This window comes from Bos indicus, chromosome 23 (genome assembly GCF_029378745.1).
Source record: "Bos indicus isolate NIAB-ARS_2022 breed Sahiwal x Tharparkar chromosome 23, NIAB-ARS_B.indTharparkar_mat_pri_1.0, whole genome shotgun sequence".
Taxonomy (NCBI): domain Eukaryota; kingdom Metazoa; phylum Chordata; class Mammalia; order Artiodactyla; family Bovidae; genus Bos; species Bos indicus.
Window position 1 is genome coordinate 14891162 of NC_091782.1, and position 17991 is coordinate 14909152.

At 40.9% G+C, this 17991-nt stretch overlaps 1 protein-coding gene across 10 annotated transcripts in view; it reads right to left on the reverse strand.

Moving 5' to 3' along the window:
- The window catches only part of KIF6 (kinesin family member 6), a 425617-nt gene that overhangs the window by 202899 nt on the left and 204727 nt on the right, over positions 1–17991 (reverse strand). The window lies entirely within an intron of this gene.

Here is a 17991-nt window from a genome sequence, read left to right on the forward strand (position 1 = left end):
GTATTCACAGTGGCTCTTCCAAATCCTTCCACAGCCCCCAGCCTCCATCAATAATGCAGCTTCTCACTAGACTGAGAAGTCAAAGTTGTTTCAAGTGGGCTCCTTCAGCTACCTTTTCCTCCACCTGCCAGTGTCTCTGTCTCACCTCTCAGCCCTCTTCCTTCTGATTTTGGATAATATCCTTCCTCCTTCTCATGGCCAACCTCTCCCCAGGCTCCTCACAGGGTTACCTGATTAGTTACCTCCTTAGCACCTCTTCATGCTGATCTTTCCCTTCTCCTTACAAGGATTTTTCATGTTAGTCCTATTCTAAACCAAATAAAAAATAGAAAACAAACATCTGCCTTTGGAGGGAACATCCAGGCCATGCCAGGAAGCTTAGTTTTCGGCTTATAGTGTCCACACTGCATTCTAGGGTCTGCATGGCATCTTCACCCCCCCGTTAGTTTATGAGCATCATGGGGCAATTCTTGACTCTTAATCTTCCTTGTGTTCCCTCTCCATGTCCCTGTATCTACAGCCTCAGTATAGGATCAATGGAATGATTCCTTCTGTATTGAGATAAGACTCTTGATAAGGAAGGTGTAAGAATGGCAATCACTATCTGTGATGCTATCATTATACTGCGGCAGTCTATCTTTCTCACATTGTTTTGAAAATATCTGCACACTTTCAGGATCATTTTGAACAGAACACATCTCCTTTCCACTAGTACTACCAGCCTGCTCAAATAAGATGTAATGATTTCCTTCAGATAGCAGAGGATGAGGTGGTTAGATAGCATCACTGACTCCATGGACATGAGTCTGAGCAAACTCTGGGGGACAGTGAAGGACAGCAAGTTCTGGTGTGCCACAGTCCATGGGGTCAACAAAGAGTCGGACACAACTCTGCAGCTGAATGAAAACAAGCAGCTTTGGATGTCGCTCTTACTTCTTCCTATAGTCTGCGACACATGACAGCTGTTGCTTCCCAATCTGCACTGTCATTTTTAAGGAGCATCTTTGGGTGGAGGGGTACTTATTTGTACCATTTGCTGACTGACATAATCTTACCTTGTAGCAGGCTTCAAACTGTCAGAGACATAGAGACATTAGTTTCTGATACAAAATGTGTTAATGTTTTTATGTGAAATATTATAAAAATAGATATTTATGGAAAGAATTCCGAACAACACAGGTGTGAATATGTTAAAAAATAAACACTCCACTCTTCTCCATCCCTTGCCACCATTCTCATCTTTATTGACTCTCAATATTTTGGGGAATCCATGGTTAGTAGCTGAAATACATTCTTCTAGTTCTTAATGAAGCAGCTACCTATAGCCTTATGTGCATTTGTAGATTTCGTTTGTTTATACAAAAATGAGATCACACTCTGAATGGAGTTCTATATCATTATTTTTCTAAAAAATTTATCAGAAATAATATTCCATGCCAGTACATATATAATAGAACTATTTCATTTTTAATGGCTATATAATATTGCATAGTGTGTGTCCTGAGCCTCTCATGATAGACACTGAGGCAACATATTCATAATTGCTACTTTCTTCTGTCACTCATGAGGAGGCCTGAATGCACAACTGCCAATTAATGAAGTTTCAAAAAATAGTAATGCGTATCCATTTGTATTGACCCTGAATACTTAGCAAAAATTCTGGAACTTTGAAAACTATCATTAGTTCTAGAATTTACCACAATAGTAAATAGAATTTACTATCCTCTGGAGTAGAAGTGTTTTTTGGTTTCCACTGTCTCTAAAATTTCAGACAGCCAATATTAGACTATGGCACCCCACTCCAGTGTTCTTGCCTGGAGAATCCCAGGGACGGAGGAGCCTGGTGGGCTGCAGTCCATGGGGTCGCTAGGAGTCGGGCACGACTGAGCAACTTCACTTTCACTTTTCCCTTTCATGCACTGGAGAAGGAAATGGCAACCCACTCCAGTGTTCTTGCCTGGAGAATCCCAGGGACGGGGGAGCCTGGTGGGCTGCCGTCTATGGGGTCGCACAGAGTTGGACACGACTGAAGCGACTTAGCAGCAGTGGCTAGTCAATTCTTCTGCCTTGCTTTTTCTTTCGAAAATAATTTCTCCTGTATAGTCTGATTGTGAAGTAAATATTCTAGGAAATACTCCATTAAGCAGGGCTGAAGTGGGTTCCAAGCTCACAAGAAAGCACTGTAAAACTGTACAGACCTGCTCATTAGCTGAGTTAACGCACAGATCACTCTGTCTCACTGGACTTTGGTGTTACATCAAGACTCTTGTCTTGCACAATAAGAGTTTAGGATACAAGGAAGACCAGGAATCCAAAGAAATGGTGAAGAACTTCTGCTGACATGAAAGAACTGGATTGCTTCACCCCCCTGAGACTTGATTAGTTGGATATAAAAGTAAGAATGAAGATCAGGCCTTTTGACGTGCAATTTTTTTTTCCTTAGTACTTGACACAACAGAGCCTCTTCAGATAAGAAAAACATGCCCGGTCTTCCCTTCATCCATTAAATGATTCATTGTTGAATTAATTTTCTTATCAGCCAAGGACTTGGCCTAACAATTAAAATGCAGAAAAATGCCTATTCAGAAGTTTCTGATGTACTCCTCTCATAGTTAAGAGTGAACGATTGACCCTAAATTCCCTGCATTTTCCTATCTCCCAAAATAGTTCCTAAGTTCATACCTAGTCACTGGTCCCAGTGGGGGTCTCCCAGCTGCCAGAACCCTGCTGGCCAGTGAAGAACTGTCTGCAGGAAAGCTCTCCCAAGAGGTCAAGTGAGCATGATAAGTCTGTTCTTTAGGATAAGCTTTTGTAAACAAGAAATTTTACTTGTTCTCTGTCGCTAGGACAAAAAGAAGTAAAAGAATCCCATTGGAGAAGTAAAACTAAATGCATGCCATTCAGTTCTAGTTCATATAGACAAGAAAGATGGTAGATAATCTATGTGCCTGAACACTAAGCCTGGCTGGTAGGTGACTGGAGGATGTTGGTGATGACACTTGTTTCCACCAAACTGACTGTTGATGAGACAGCGCTGACAGCCTGTAGCTTAGATCAGCAGTTCTGTTGTGCTATAAATTTTGATTCCTGGCCACATCACAAGCTGTCATTGCTTAGTTGCTAAGTCATGTCTGTCACTTTTGTGACCAGATTGACTGTAGCCCACCCGGCTCCTCTGTCCATGGGATTTCCCAGGCAAGAATATTGGAGCGGATTGCCATTTCCTTCTCCAGGGGATCTTCCAGACCCAGGAATCGAATTCAGGTCTCCTGCATTGGCAGTATGGTTCTTTACCACTGAGCCACCCAGGAAGCCCATGGCCACACCAAAGAATTGACCATAATTTCTAATCCATGCTTTATCCCCTCAAGACCACTGGACTACTTCTGTTTTTGCTCCCAACATTTCTTGCCAAAAATAAAGTTTTATCTGCAGCCATATTTTTGTGGAAATTTAGGTTTAGTAGTGTGAATAGAAAGGGAAAGCCAGCTAATTATCGTCAACAATAGCTGGTATTACTTGGGCAAGCACTAAATGCTAGCTACTGGTCTGTGCCCTTTGAATACAACATTTCCTTAATCTGCACAACAACTAGATGGGCTGAGTACTATTATTGTCCTCATATCATAAGTAAAAGACCTGAAGGACAGAGAAGTTGTATGTCTTGCCCAAGGTCATACAGCCAGCAGACCACAGAGCTGGAATTCAAACTCGGGGAGGCTGACTTCAGAATTCAAGTTTTAAACACTGCGCTTACCATACTATGGCAAAGTTACTACATTTATTTAAACATCATGCTGGGCAGTGTATTTCTAAAGGGCAATGCCATACCAACTAGAATTTTTTGAAAAGGTAAATAGTCGAATAGACAAGAGGGAAATAACTGAGCTGCACTTGCTTAGATCTTAATAAGGTCACTGACTGGCATGCTTTATAACAGCAAAGGGAAAGAATCGGAATGCCCCATATTAGGAAATTAAATAAATTATGGCATAATTGTTTACACTGTTAGGCAAGTATTTATTTATTTTTAAATTTTTAAATTTTAATTGTTAGGCAAGTATTTAAAATGATGGTGAAGAGGTATTACTGGCATTAAAATAGTCATGATATACTATGATAGGTTAATAATGAATCCCTTTACAGGGATTCTGCAAGTAGCCTGAAATACACCCACCAAGAAGATAAGAGACAAGAAGGAAGGAAGGAAAGACAGAAGGAAGAAAAAAAACCTGAGGCTTTTGCCCAGTTGCCTTTGGCTCAACAGCATTTATTATCTCCTTGTGAAAAGAGAGACTAGCAATCCAAGAGAAACTTGCTCTTCTGCAGTGTTTTTATCATTGTTACATTCAACTGTTTATTAAATGAAGTTCATTGTTTATCCATGTGCACGATTATGATGTTCTCATTATTCTAAAATAATCTTTGTTTAAAAAAATTCAGCATGTTCCTTTCAGCATTAGCATCTCAAAATGAATTACAAACCATGTCTCTATGGTACTGGCTGTGGGAAAGTTGGGGGAAAAGAGGAATGGGTATAAGCAAGGAGCACACCTAAACTGGAAACCCCGGCTGGTTCTAAACCCCAGGACAGCTATGGGAAGTGCGGCCCAGAGAGTAACTGGGGGACAAGGATGGCAGAAGTGTCCTATGACACAGTCTTATTCCAGGGAATTAATGGGGAAAAACAAGGTTAGGGAGTGCAAGGCATTGGGACCTTATCCTCGGATACTGAGCTGGAAAGAGTGAGTGGGATACAAAATACCCCAGCTTGTGGGTTAGGGCTGTTCTGTGGCAGAATTATGGAGATGACTGGTGCCCCTGAGCTGATGGCCCTGCTGGCTTCTCACTGGTTCTGAGAGAATAGGCAGTTCATTCTCGGGGGCTATTAAGGAGTTCTGATTGCAGAAGCTAACTGGGACTAATTATGCCCAAATGTATCAGAATCTGCCTGACCCCCATCAGTCATTCGGCCACTAAAGATGGTGCTGTTGAGCACAGGTTGTGTCCAACAGGGTTAAGCAATGGGGTTGCTGACAAACTATAGTCACGTTTCAACGTGAGCAAAGATCTTTCTTAAAAAGCTGAAAATAATGACAAAGATAAAAGGCAACTGGAGAACTCAACTTCTAGGAACATAACTACATAGGAAGAATGGGAGAATAGTTACAAAATTAAAAATACTGCTCACTGTATATAAAGAATGTGGCTGAACAATTATGCTGAATTATCTGAACCATGAACGAATTCATCAGCTTCTGTGGGTCACAAATTTCTCAGCTGTGAAATGTGCAAAACAACATCATCTCTAGACTGTTTGAGCTCTACGAAACAATGCAATTCAAGGAACAAAGACAGGGTATTTATTGTCTGGCCCACAAACGCCTTGCTCTTCAGTGTGAACAGTAGGCCAACTTCTTAGGCATCACCTGGGAGACTTAAAGAAATGTAGACTCCAAGGCCCCGTGCCACACTCGCTGAATCAACATTTAAACAACACTCCCTGGGATTCCTGTGTGCATCGATGCTTAGGAAGCCATACAACACAGCAACTCGTTGAATTTTGAGTTATGAATATAAACACATCTTTTTGGCTCTGGAATCCAAAGAAATAACTTGAGATATTAAATGAAAGATATTAATGAAAGATATTAAATTAAATTAACAGCATCCCTCGATGGTCAGCCACGTCCTGGCTGCTGTGCTACTGACCTTACATGATTTCTTACTTAAGAGGGAAAAGAATTAAAGAGATTATCATAGTCTGGTTCTCTTTATAACTGCCTTCCCCTAATTACTTTATTAGTACTTTTATTGAACATCCATTACGTTTCAGCCACTCTTACATGTATTTTATTATCTATCTGTACCATAAAGCTAAAAATTATTTTCCCTCCTTCACAGGTGAAGACAGGAGCACTCTTAGAGATTAAGTAACTTGCATACTATTAGTAGCATATTATATGCAACGTACTGCATATAAGCTATAATCTATAATCTATACAACAGCCTGGTTCCAAATAGGAAAAAGAGTACGTCAAGGCTGTGTATTGTCACCGTGCTTATTTAACTTATATGCAGAGTACATCATGTGAAACGCTGGGCTGGAAGAAACACAAGCTGGAATCAAGATTGCCAGGAGAAATATCAATAACCTCAGATATGCAGATGACACCACCCTGATGGCAGAAAATGAAGAAGAACTAAAGAGCCTCTTGATGAAAGTGAAAGAGGAGAGTGAAAAAGTTGGCTTAAAACTCAACATTCAAAAAAAAAAAACCTCAACATTCAGAAAACTAAGATCATGGCATCTGGTCCCATCACTTCATGGAAAATAATGGGGAAACAGTGGAAACAGTGTCAGAGTTTATTTTTGGGGGCTTCAAAATCACTGCAGATGATGACTGCAGCCATGAAATTAAAAGACGCTTACTCCTTGGAAGGAAAGTTATGACCAACCTAGATAGCATATTCAAAAGCAGAGACATTACTTCACCAACAAAGGTCCGTCTAGTCAAGGCTATGGTTTTTCCTGTGGTCATGTATGGATGTGAGAGTTGGACTGTGAAGAAGGCTGAGCGCCGAAGCATTGGGTTGGAGAAGACTCTTGAGAGTCCCTTGGACTGCAAGGAGATCCAACCAGTCCATTCTGAAGGAGATCAGTCCTGGGTGTTCATTGGAAGGAAGATGCTAAAGCTGAAACTCCAGTATTTTGGGCACCTCATGCAAAGAGTTGACTCATTGGAAAAGACTGATGCTGGGAGGGATTGAGGGCAGGAGGAGAAGGGGACGACAGAGGATGAGATGGCTGGATGGCATCACCGACTCGATGGACATGAGTGTGAGTGAACTCCGGGAGTTGGTGATTGACAGGGAGGCCTGGTGTGCTGCAATTCATGGGGTCGCAAAGAGCTGGACAAAACTGAGCGACTGAACTGAACTGATAATGTACTAAATTCGTATTTTCATTTCAGAACTTTCCTTCCTACAGACTTTTGAAAAACAAGCAAAATGCAAAGAACAAGGGCAATGTGATCAGATAAACTTGGTGTCTTGCATTTCAAAGAAAATAATTTTGAACAAGATGCTGCAGAGGGGGTCCTTGAGACCCAGTGGTGGAAGGTGAAGGAAAGCCTTATTTTGACTTTGCTACCATGACAAGCTTCTTTTATGGGTATGACCCTTTAAAACATACAGTGTTGGGAAAGCACATAATTTATAAAAGGAAAGTTCAGATAAGAACAATAAATTCACAATTTATGATTAACTACAATCCACGGGACATGAAAAACTGAAGGCTGAGATTGTGCCAACAGGACTACAACCAAAGGAAACTACACAAATATTTTTTGGGGTCATTAGTTTCACATTTGCTTTTTGTTAGAGTCTGCTGAATGAACTATTCCCAATTGGCTTAAAGGTGGTTACTTCAAGATTTTTTTCTTTTAGACTTCTCTGGTCTATGACAAGTATTATATACATTTATACACTTACCAAGCCCTCACCAGTAAGTGAAAGACATGGACCCTCATGCGCAAGGAATTGAGTTCCATGTCAGCCACTTTGTTGGAATGAGCTCTTTTTAATAACACTAGGGAGCCAGATAAGGACTTCCCGGGTGGCTCAGATGGTAAAGAATCTGCCTGCAATGCAGCAGACCCAAGTTCAACCCCTGGTTGGGACAATACCCTGGAAAAGGGAATGGTAACCCACTCCAGTATTCTTGCCCAAAGAATCCCATGGACAGAAGAGCCTGGTGGGTGACAGTCCATGGGTCTCAAAGAGTCAGAGACAACTGAGCGACTAACACTTTCCCTTTCTTTCAGGGGGCCAGAAAGTTCCTAGTTTGGGTGATACAGAGGAAATTCCTATGCAGAGTTTACCAACAAGATTTCTCTTAGTAACACACATTTCCTTTACCTCCACAAAAGCAGTTATATAGCCCCTCAAATGCAGAGCTGCTTAACCTCTGGATACTTTCAGTGTTTCAAAATAGCAAAGGCAAAACATCCAGATCAGAATCCAGACTCACCTGCCTCTAACACTGAAGAGTGAAAGTCGATCAGTCGTGTCCGACTCTTTGCAACCCCATGGACTATACAGTCCATGGAATTCTCCAGGCCAGAATACTGGAGTGGGTAGCCTTTCCCTTCTCCAGGGGATCTTCCCAACCTAGGGATTGAACCCAGGTCTCCTGCATTGCAGGCAGATTCTTTACCAGCTGAGCCATCCTGCATTGTTGGCAGATTCTTTACCAACTGAGCTATGAGGGAAGCCCTCTAACACTGAAGATAAAGCCTATTTATAGGAAAATACATTCACAGACATGTACTTCAATTTATAGAATTTTAAAAATTATTTTAAAATAATTTTTAAAGAAACTAGAAAAACTTTAAAGGCCCTAAAAATTCTTAAAATGCAACGATGAAGGCTTCTGATAAGTTATAAAAATTAATTTTTTTAACTTACATTTTCATGTATCCAATTCATTAAAGGCATACACATATGTTGATATGACCAAACATTTTAACTTCAGTAGACATATAAAGTTTCATTGGTTTAGAACAAACATAAGAAATTAAACTAATACAAATTAATCAATCCCTACCTATTAATAACTGCCTCTTTAAATTCTACATCTTTTGAACCCTTTGCTCGCTGTAGGCAAATGCTCCATTATTTCTGTGAAAGGGTGAAAGTGTTAGTTGCTCAGCCACGTCCGACTCTTTGTGACCCCACGGCCTGTAGCCCACCAGGCTCCTCTGTCTGTGGGAGTCTCCAGGCAAGAATATTGGAGTGGGTTGTCCATTCCCTTCTCCAGGGGATTTTCCTGACTCAGGTATTGAACACAGGATCTCCTGCATTGCAGGCAGATTCTTTACTGTCTGAGCCATCAGGGAAGCATTTGTGTTTAATGTAAACATGAACACCTGTCTCCACAAATCCATCATAACTAAGAAACTGACCTACAGGAAAGAGAAGAGTGGGGTGGTAGAATGGGGCAGAGATGCCAGTTAGGGAGCAGGACAGCTGGCAGCAGAAAAAGGTGAAGAAAGTTACTGTTCAGGAAGTGGGTAATGACAGGAGAAACAGGCAGGAAAGGTTTCATTACGGTGGAGATGGAAAGAGCTAGCAGAGAGAAGCTAAACTGGGTTGAAGCTTTGAGAAGAGTGTAGTAGAGAGACAGACATTGAAGGCAAGGACAGGGGAAAGACCAGGGACAAGGACGGACTGTGTTAAAATGGAGGAGCTGCCGGGACAGCCCCTCTGAGAAGCATACTGGGGGCAGCGTGGAGCAAGAGGGAGGAGAAGAGGCTAGAGACGGGGAGGGGAAGGGGCTGAGAGTGGGGTGGGGTGGGGCTGGGAAGCAAGGACAGGAAAGGCAGGCAAAGGAGAGGATGAGGTGGAGAGAGAGGGAGGGGAGAGAGAGACAGATCTCAGATAGTTAAGACCAGAATGCACCCATGGAAGAAGGTGAGTGAGGAATTTGCAGGACCAGGGCCAGTTGGAGGGGACTGGGCTCTACGAGCTATATAGACAGCTATATAGCTCATTTCCTCGCTGGTAGCTCAGATGGTAAAGAACCCGCCTGCAATGCAGGAGACCTGGCTTGGGAAGGTCCCCTGGAGAAGTGAGAATGGCTACCCACTCCAGTATTCTTGCCTGGAGAATTCCATGGGCAGAAGAGCCTGGTGGGCTGCAGTCCACTGGGTCACAAAGAGTCAGACACGACTGAGCAACTAACACTTTCACATAGCTCGTCTCCATGGTTATAGACTTCCCTGACAGTTCATTAACTTGAAGGAGCAGTGAAAGCTTTATCTATCCTTTGCTCCAATTCTTTGAACTCTTTTTCAATAATTCTGTCTTTTATGAAATTATGTTTGTAGACAACATTAATGTGTAGAAATAAAGATTTCTCAGTTGGTTCTTTTAGCAAAAATTTAAAGTAGTCTTGGTTTACATGTAAAAATGCAGAACATAAATATATATATATATATAGTTTGTTTTTAAATATTTATTTACTTTATTTTAATTGGAGGTTAATTACTTTACAAGTTTTTAAATTAGAAAACTTGCAAAAGTTTTAAAAGAGGTTGAAAAAGATTCTGTTATGTAAAAATACAAAGTCAATCCTTGTGAGTATGTCCCCATTTGATGACAAATCTGATTTATCCTATCATATGGAAAATAGCTTATTGCTGTTTGGAAACATGTGTTCATGTAATAGGAAATCGAGGACAAATTTATGTAAATTGAATCAAACTCAAGTTCTATATTTACATTGAAGATAGGTTTTTAAGACAAAGACGGAGACTCTAGATGCAAACAAAAAAAATCACAATAAGGAATACTGAAACCTTAAAAATTAAATACTTGAAAGGAAATGGACTTCCCTGGTGGCTCAGACAGAAAAGAATCTGCCTGCAATCCGGAAGACCTAGGTTCGATCCATGGGTCAGGAAGATGCCCTGGAGGAGGGCATGGCTCCCCAGCCCAGTATTCTTGCCTGGAGACTCCCATGGACAGAGGAGCCTGGCAGGTTATAGTCCATGGGGTTGCAACAAACACAACAAAGAGTTGGACACAACCGAGTGACTAACACTTCACTTCAAAAGGACATGACCATTAAATTGTTTAAACAATGATGCAGGACCCATATAAAGAAAAATACAAATTAACAGAGGGATCAGAGAGGAAAAGAACACACTGGGAGTCATTATGATCCTGAGTGAGACGATGCAGAACTGTCATCTCTCTCTAAACTATCACTAAAAGTTAAAGCAAATCCAATGAAAGTTTCAATGCACTATTTTTTCCAAAAAAAAAAAAAAAACAACAACATATACACCCAAACCCTACAAAGTTTTATTCATATTTTGGGGGGTGAAGGGTCTATCAGTTCAGTTCAGTTCAGTTGCTCAGTCGTGTCCGACTCTTTGTGACCCCATGAATCGCAGCATGCCAGGCCTCCCTGTCCATCACCAACTCCCGGAGTTCACTCAGACTCAGGTCCATCAAGTCAGTGATGCCATCCAGCCATCTCATCCTCTGTCATCCCCTTCTCCTCCTGCCCCCAATCCCTCCCAGCATCAGAGTCTTTTCCAATAAATCAACTCTTCACATGAGGTGGCCAAAATACTGGAGTTTCAGCTTTAGCATCATTTCTTCCAAAGAAATCCCAGGACTGATCTCCTTCAGAATGGACTGGTTGGATCTCCTTGCAGTCCAAAGGACTCTCAAGAGTCTTCTCCAACACCACAGTTCAAAAGCATCAATGCTTTGGCGCTCAGCCTTCTTCACAGTCCAACTCTCACATCCATACATGACCACAGGAAAAACCATAGCCTTGACTAGACAGACCTTTGTTGGCAAAGTCATGTCTCTGCTTTTTAATATGCTATCTAGGTTGGACATAACTTTCATCCCCCTAAATCTATACATGAGCCTGACAGCACCTCTGCTGAAGATGAGCATATATTGTGATATGAGGAGATATTACAAGTGAATGAAAAACATAGGTTAAAAAGCAGTTTTAAAAGCATGAGCTCATTTTTATTGGAATACATATGTATTCATTGAAAAATTTGGAGGATTACAACCAAACAATAAACAGTTGTTATATTTTTTTATTATCTGAATGATACCATTTAATGATAACAGCTGTTATCTTTGAATAGAGGAATTACAAATGATCCCATTTTTATCTTTGTCCATTATCACTTTTCCCCAATGAATATGAATTGTCGTAAAATGAAAAATTATAAAACTCCTACAATTCTCAAAGTAAAATTTTTAAAAAATAGATAAAATTACAAACAGTTTCTAACATTTCAAGTTACTTTCCTTGAGGATAATGCTATGGGAGAGAGACATACATTATTTGTTATTAGGTCCTTGAAAAGAAGTGAAGTCAAAGTCTCTCAGTCATGTCTGACTCTTTGTGACCCCATGGATTATGCAGTCCATGGAATTCTCCAGGCCAGAATACTGGAGTGGGTAGCCTACCCCTTCTCCAGCAGATCTTCCTGATCCAGGAATCGAACTGGGGTCTCCAGCATTGTAGGTGGATTCTTTACCAACTGAGCTATCAGGAAAGCCCCCTTGAAGTGAAATCCACAGTTAAATCCTAAAGCTGTTCCTCCATTGCTTCCAGACGGGTTTGATTTGTTGATATGATCTAATTACTTATTTTATGGTGCTGATTATAGTAGTTGGTGGCTATTCCTGCATTTGTTTATCCATTCTTTGAGCTAAGCTATCAGGGACCAGGTGTTAGACGTCATGTAATTTATTATTTCCATAAGTGCACATTTTCACACTGTGGGTTTTCTGTAAGTGGCATAAACCATATAAAAATGTAATTAGAACAAACATTTGTTTCAGGAAGTCTTTAAAAATATCCAGCTCCATGTATACGCAAACCTTTCCTGTGGAAAGGTTACAGGGGAAGGCAGGAGAGAAATACAAATATTCCTGTGTGATGTGATGAAGGGTCTCATTCCTTCTTTTAAAAGAATTCCCCGGAGCTCACAGAATCCAACTCACAAAAAGCCTTCACATTGAGAAAGCATTAAATAATGGGAAGAATGAAATGGTATGTTCATACTTTCACACTCCAGACGTCCTAATTTAGAATCACGTACTTGGACTGCTGAGGAAAGAGCCGTCTAGGCCAGAAGAATCCAATGTGTCAACTGTAGTCCGATAAATGGAATGGCCATTCATGCCTTGCCCGTTTTTTGTTATCTGGTTTTGATATTCATTCATTTGGTCTATTAGGACCCAAAGCACTTAAACTTAAGGAGAATAAAATAATCACTAAAGTACAGAAACAGCCCTGAGATGGAGTCAGGCCTTTTTAATCATATTAGATAACTATGTCTGAAGAACTCAAATGCTTCCATAAACTACCCAAGGATAATTAACACAAGCTGTAGACCATGCTTTTAGTTTTCATTTTAATATCTTCAAAATGTGGTGTCAGGACCAGAAACAGTTTGTACTGAAGTGGAGGAACATCATCTGTAGTGAATTATATCTCATGAGTGATTTCAGAGATCTGATTTCTTATAAAATAAGAAGAGAGAGCATTAGCTATTAATGACCCTCTGGGATATTTAATCTGCAAAGCTTAGATTATTTCTCCTCAGCCAGCCATTATTAGAAGTTGGGATAAGGATGCCTAGGATCCAAGAGTTGTGAATTCAGGATCATGTTGATAGATAATCTTGGTTTTTTTTTTTTCAAACATTATATAATTACTTGGGCCTTTCCTATTCAGGTGGTGTGAATGAACTGTTTGGAAAATACTGACCATGTATAAGATGTTTCTCAATTCTTTACCGAGTGAGACATACTAGGAGGAAACTATATTGAAGGCTTAAATATACATGTTGCTGCTTAAGGACAGATTCTAAGACGATGAAGAATAAAAACTGAGAATGTGCTAACATCTTATTCTTACACTGATTCAGAGAGCAGAGCATTTACTAACTGCCTACTGTGATCCCGGTAGATAATTCAAGACAATAAGATCCACCCAAGACTATTCTTTATAAATCCTCCTGGATCTGGATCTTTAAAAATCCTTGAGGTGGTGGGTTTAATGGTAATTTTTAAAAAAGATATAAACGGAAACATCAGTTAGTTGTTTTCAAGGCAAAAGTATTCATGGAAATTATGCAGATGAAAATAAGAATCCTGATCATACAAAACTGAAATAGGGTTACAAATATTGCATCAGACACATACTGAAAGGTTATTTGCGGTTTACATGAAATTCACATTTAACTGGACTCCCTGTGTTTTTTTTATTTGTTAAACCTGGCCACCCTGAGCTGTAAGCCAGAGAGCCAGCAGCTACTCCAGCGTGGAGCTGGCCTGTGGGTGCCGCTGCGGGAGCGTGTGGTCCCAGGCATGAGGGAGGGTGCTTACAACTGCTGTTGGTTAATAACCTGCTCCCTAGAAATAAAGACAGGAGAGGCCCGATGCCACCGTCCTTTTCTGAGAGGATGAAAAGTGCTGGAAGCACTGACCACAGCATCTAAATGTTTCCCCACTACTAATATTCTACATTTTCAATTGATTTTAAATCTAAAAATTCAGAGAATTATAAAGCTATTTAGAGCCTACAGGGAGCCAGAATTGGTGAAGGCCAGTTCTCTTAGGGTTTAAAAAAAAAAAAAAATCTGACTTGGTAGAAATCTTTTGTTAAGTCACATCACTTCTCTTGGACTAAACAGATGAATCTATAAAACAAGAAACCCAGACTGTGGCTTTGCTTGTATCGATCCCTCCTCTATCTGAAATAGTCTCCCTGGCCAACTTCGCTTTTCTAAATCTTGCCTTAATTCACGGGTCTGCTAAAAGTTGTCCCTGAGCTTCCCACTCAAAAGTAATTTCTGCTCCTCCAGTTACCTCAGCACTTCTCTTGTGTCAGGTACCACTTTTTATCTTATAGATATTCATGTGCTGGTCTTGACTGCCTTCCATGACTGAAGCCCTCTAAAGCCAGAACCTGTCACTCACTCGTCTTTGTAATCCCCGCCCTGCCATCCGGGCACCAAGTGCTTCGTTCTGATTAATGTCCCTGCTGTGGGCTGAGGACTCAGCCTTTTCTATGTGCTTCTAAGGAAGCCAGACTTTTTAGGGTCATTTTGCAGAAGTCATTGCCTGAGCATTTTCTGATTTAAGTCAGACCCTCAAAAATGCCTTTGTATAGAACTGAGCAATAGCAAACAGGAATAGAAATAGCGAAAGCAATGAAAATCCTATTGCAGGCACTCCTGAGGTTGTGTAACTACGGTCAGAAGTCCCTGCATTTTAAAAAGGGCTGATTGGGGGCACTTATGGACTGAGCAGATAAGTTGCCTTTACAACAAACATATGGATCAGCATCAGGATTCTGACCAGAAAGCATGGCCAGAGTGGGTGCAGAGGGGAAGTTCCCCTGACCCAGAAGACAATCAGAACCAGGGCAGTGAAAGAAGGCACCGAAGCCAGAACCAGAAGGAACCCTCCCCTGGAACAGGATGGACAGATAAAACAGGACCTATGTAATAAGTTATTACTAACCTATATACTATTACCTGCACAGAATATTTTTGAAAGTGAGTTTAAGTCATAAAGTTCTTTTCAGTAAAAAAACAAAAAACACTAAGAAAGCAAACACATAAGTAGTAAAGTCAAACATTTTAGAAACAAACAGTGTGCAGTCTTCGCTTTCCTAATTCACTGAGGAAACGTGATGCTCTGGAGGTTCAAAGCCCAGCTTAGCCGCAGAACAAGGCTCAGCAAACGTGGAGGTGCCTGGGGAAGCCATGAGCATGATGGCATCATCCAGGGAGACCCTGAGGAGTGAGTTTACGAGATCAGGCATGAGGTGGCCCCAGGCCTTCTCCCCAGCCATCTGGGCTTCTAGTCATGTGACACAGTCAACAGAAGCCATGTGAGAACATGTGTCTGTGAAATCAGTGATACTGACTGAATCAAACAAAAAAAATAAAATCCCATACATTTCCGCTTTTCCTCTTTAGCTGATAACAACGAAGAATAAGAAATGACCTTTGGAAAAGCTAGTCGTTTGACCTGAATGGTGGCTAATAAGGATAATTAGGATCTGTCCCTGTGTTTCTTAGTAAATACCTCATAGGTTAGTGGCCCTATGATTACTTGAACTGTGAGGAATTTAATTATTGGCATGAACTCTTGAGTTTTATCAGCTGTGGTCACTTCTACATAAACTGTCTCATATGAAAACAAGCACTGGTTAATATACTTCTAACACACCAAAAATGAGCCAACAGCAGTGGGTGGATGTTAACTTTACTGTTCTCTGTCTTACTCCAGAAGCCAGTTCCTTAGGATGGAAAGAAAGACACCAGGGGAAACACTTTAAGTCTTTTCCTTGTCTCTCGGTACATCTTCCAGATAAGACTAGATGGCATAGCTAGAGTGAATGAACAACAGTGAAGAAAATCCAGTGTTCCAGACAGACCTTAGTTTCTGAGACAAACAATATAGAAAAACCTAGCTAATTCTAGAATACTGCATGCGTTTTGGCCTGTAAACTCCTAGAAGCAGGATTTAAGTTTAAGTCATCACTGTACACCTTACATCTTTGTAGCTCAAGGTCACAAAAGCTCTGGAGACAGACACAACAGGGTTCAAATTCCAATCCTGCTTCTCGCCTTGTTAGCTGAATGCAATCTGCCTCATGAAGTTGTTGCAGAATTTTTATTAGACTATGTACATAAGAAGTGCAAGGCAATGCTCAAGGCAAGATAAATGCTCAATAGTGGCATTTATCTTTACAATTACATGTTTGCTGAGTGATTTGATGATAACTTACGGAAAATGTTAGGTGTTAGAGAACCTTTCCTAAGAACCTTTTATTTTACCATGTATATTTTTAAATACCCTTTTAAATATTTTGTCTGATCATAGATTGATACATGTCTGTCTAAGGCAAAAAGTTTAGGAAATATAGTATAAAAAAGATTACTCCAATGTTAGGACCCAGAGATAACACTGTGAAACTTCAGTGTTTATCCTTCCAGAGTTGTTTGTAAGCAACTATATATATATATGCATATAAATGTATACATGTAAATGTATGTTTTGGTTACAAAAAATAAGATATAGAGTTTGGAAGTGTTCCTAGGTCAATATAATATATGGTTCTTCATTAATATAAAAAATCGCCACATTATATTTCATTAAATGAATGTATCATAACCCAATTCACTATTACAAATGATACTGATAAATATCTTTATACATACTCTTTGTACATTTGTCCTTAAGGACAGATTACTAGAAGTTAAACTGCTGGGTCTAAAAGCACACCCATTTTAAGTTTGTACAAATGCTCTACAGGGCTATCCAACAAGGGGTGTGTGTGTGTGTGTGCTCACTTTTTCAGTTGTGCCCGATTCCCTGCAACCCTGCAGACTGTAGCCTGCCAGGCTCCTCTGTCCATGGGATTTTCCTGAAAAGAATACTGGAGAAGGTTGCCATTTCCTCCTCCAGGGGATCCTCCCAGCCTAGGGATTGAACCTGCATCTCCTGTGTCTCCTCCATTGCAGGCAGATTCATTACCACTAGGCCACCCAAGAGGAACAAGCTAAAAACTTGCCCAGGCCTCAGAACCGGCCTTCCTGTCTGCCACCCCTCACTGGCACTGTCTACTCTGCCTGCAGAGTAAGAGCTCATCCATGCCCTCACTGACATGGTATCATCATCTTTTCATTATTACCAACATGACTGGCAAAAAATTACATCTCATTGTAATCTGCATTTCTTTGCTAATTAGCAACTCTTTGTTTCTTGATGGTTGCTCTCTTCTTCCAAACTCAGAGGAAAATTCATGGCTATCAGACAGGGAACATAACAAAAAGTGAGATGCGGAAAGAAGAGGAAACACGTGGCTGCCAATTTCAACAAGGGATTTCAGATTAAACAGAAAAGTAAATAGTCAGTACTGTACTCTGCCCAGCACATGCTATTTGACTGATCAGAAAGCAAATTGATGAGGGAAGCAGTTGAAAAGCATGAATAGTGGGAGGTGAGCTTATGAACAGGAAGAGGGAATCTGATTTCTCCAGGAAACTGAAGAAAGCACACAGGCAGCACTAGTTACCTTGACATTGCTGCTGCTACTGCTCCTAAGTCGCTTCAGTCGTGTCCGACTCTGTGCAACCCCATAGACGGCAGCCCACCAGGCTCCCCCGTCCCTGGGATTCTCCAGGCAAGAACACTGGAGTGGGTTGCCATTTCCTTCTCCAATGCATGAAAGTGAAAAGTGAAAGGGAAGTCGCTTAGTCATGTCTGACTCTAGCGACCCCATGGACTGAAGTCCTCCGTCCATGGGATTTGCCAGGCAAAAGTACTGGAGTGGCGTGCCATTGCCTTCTCCGTGTCTTGACATTACCGATGACATATTTTCGAGGCTGTGGCAAAAGTCATGAGCCTGCTCGGTTAATGATA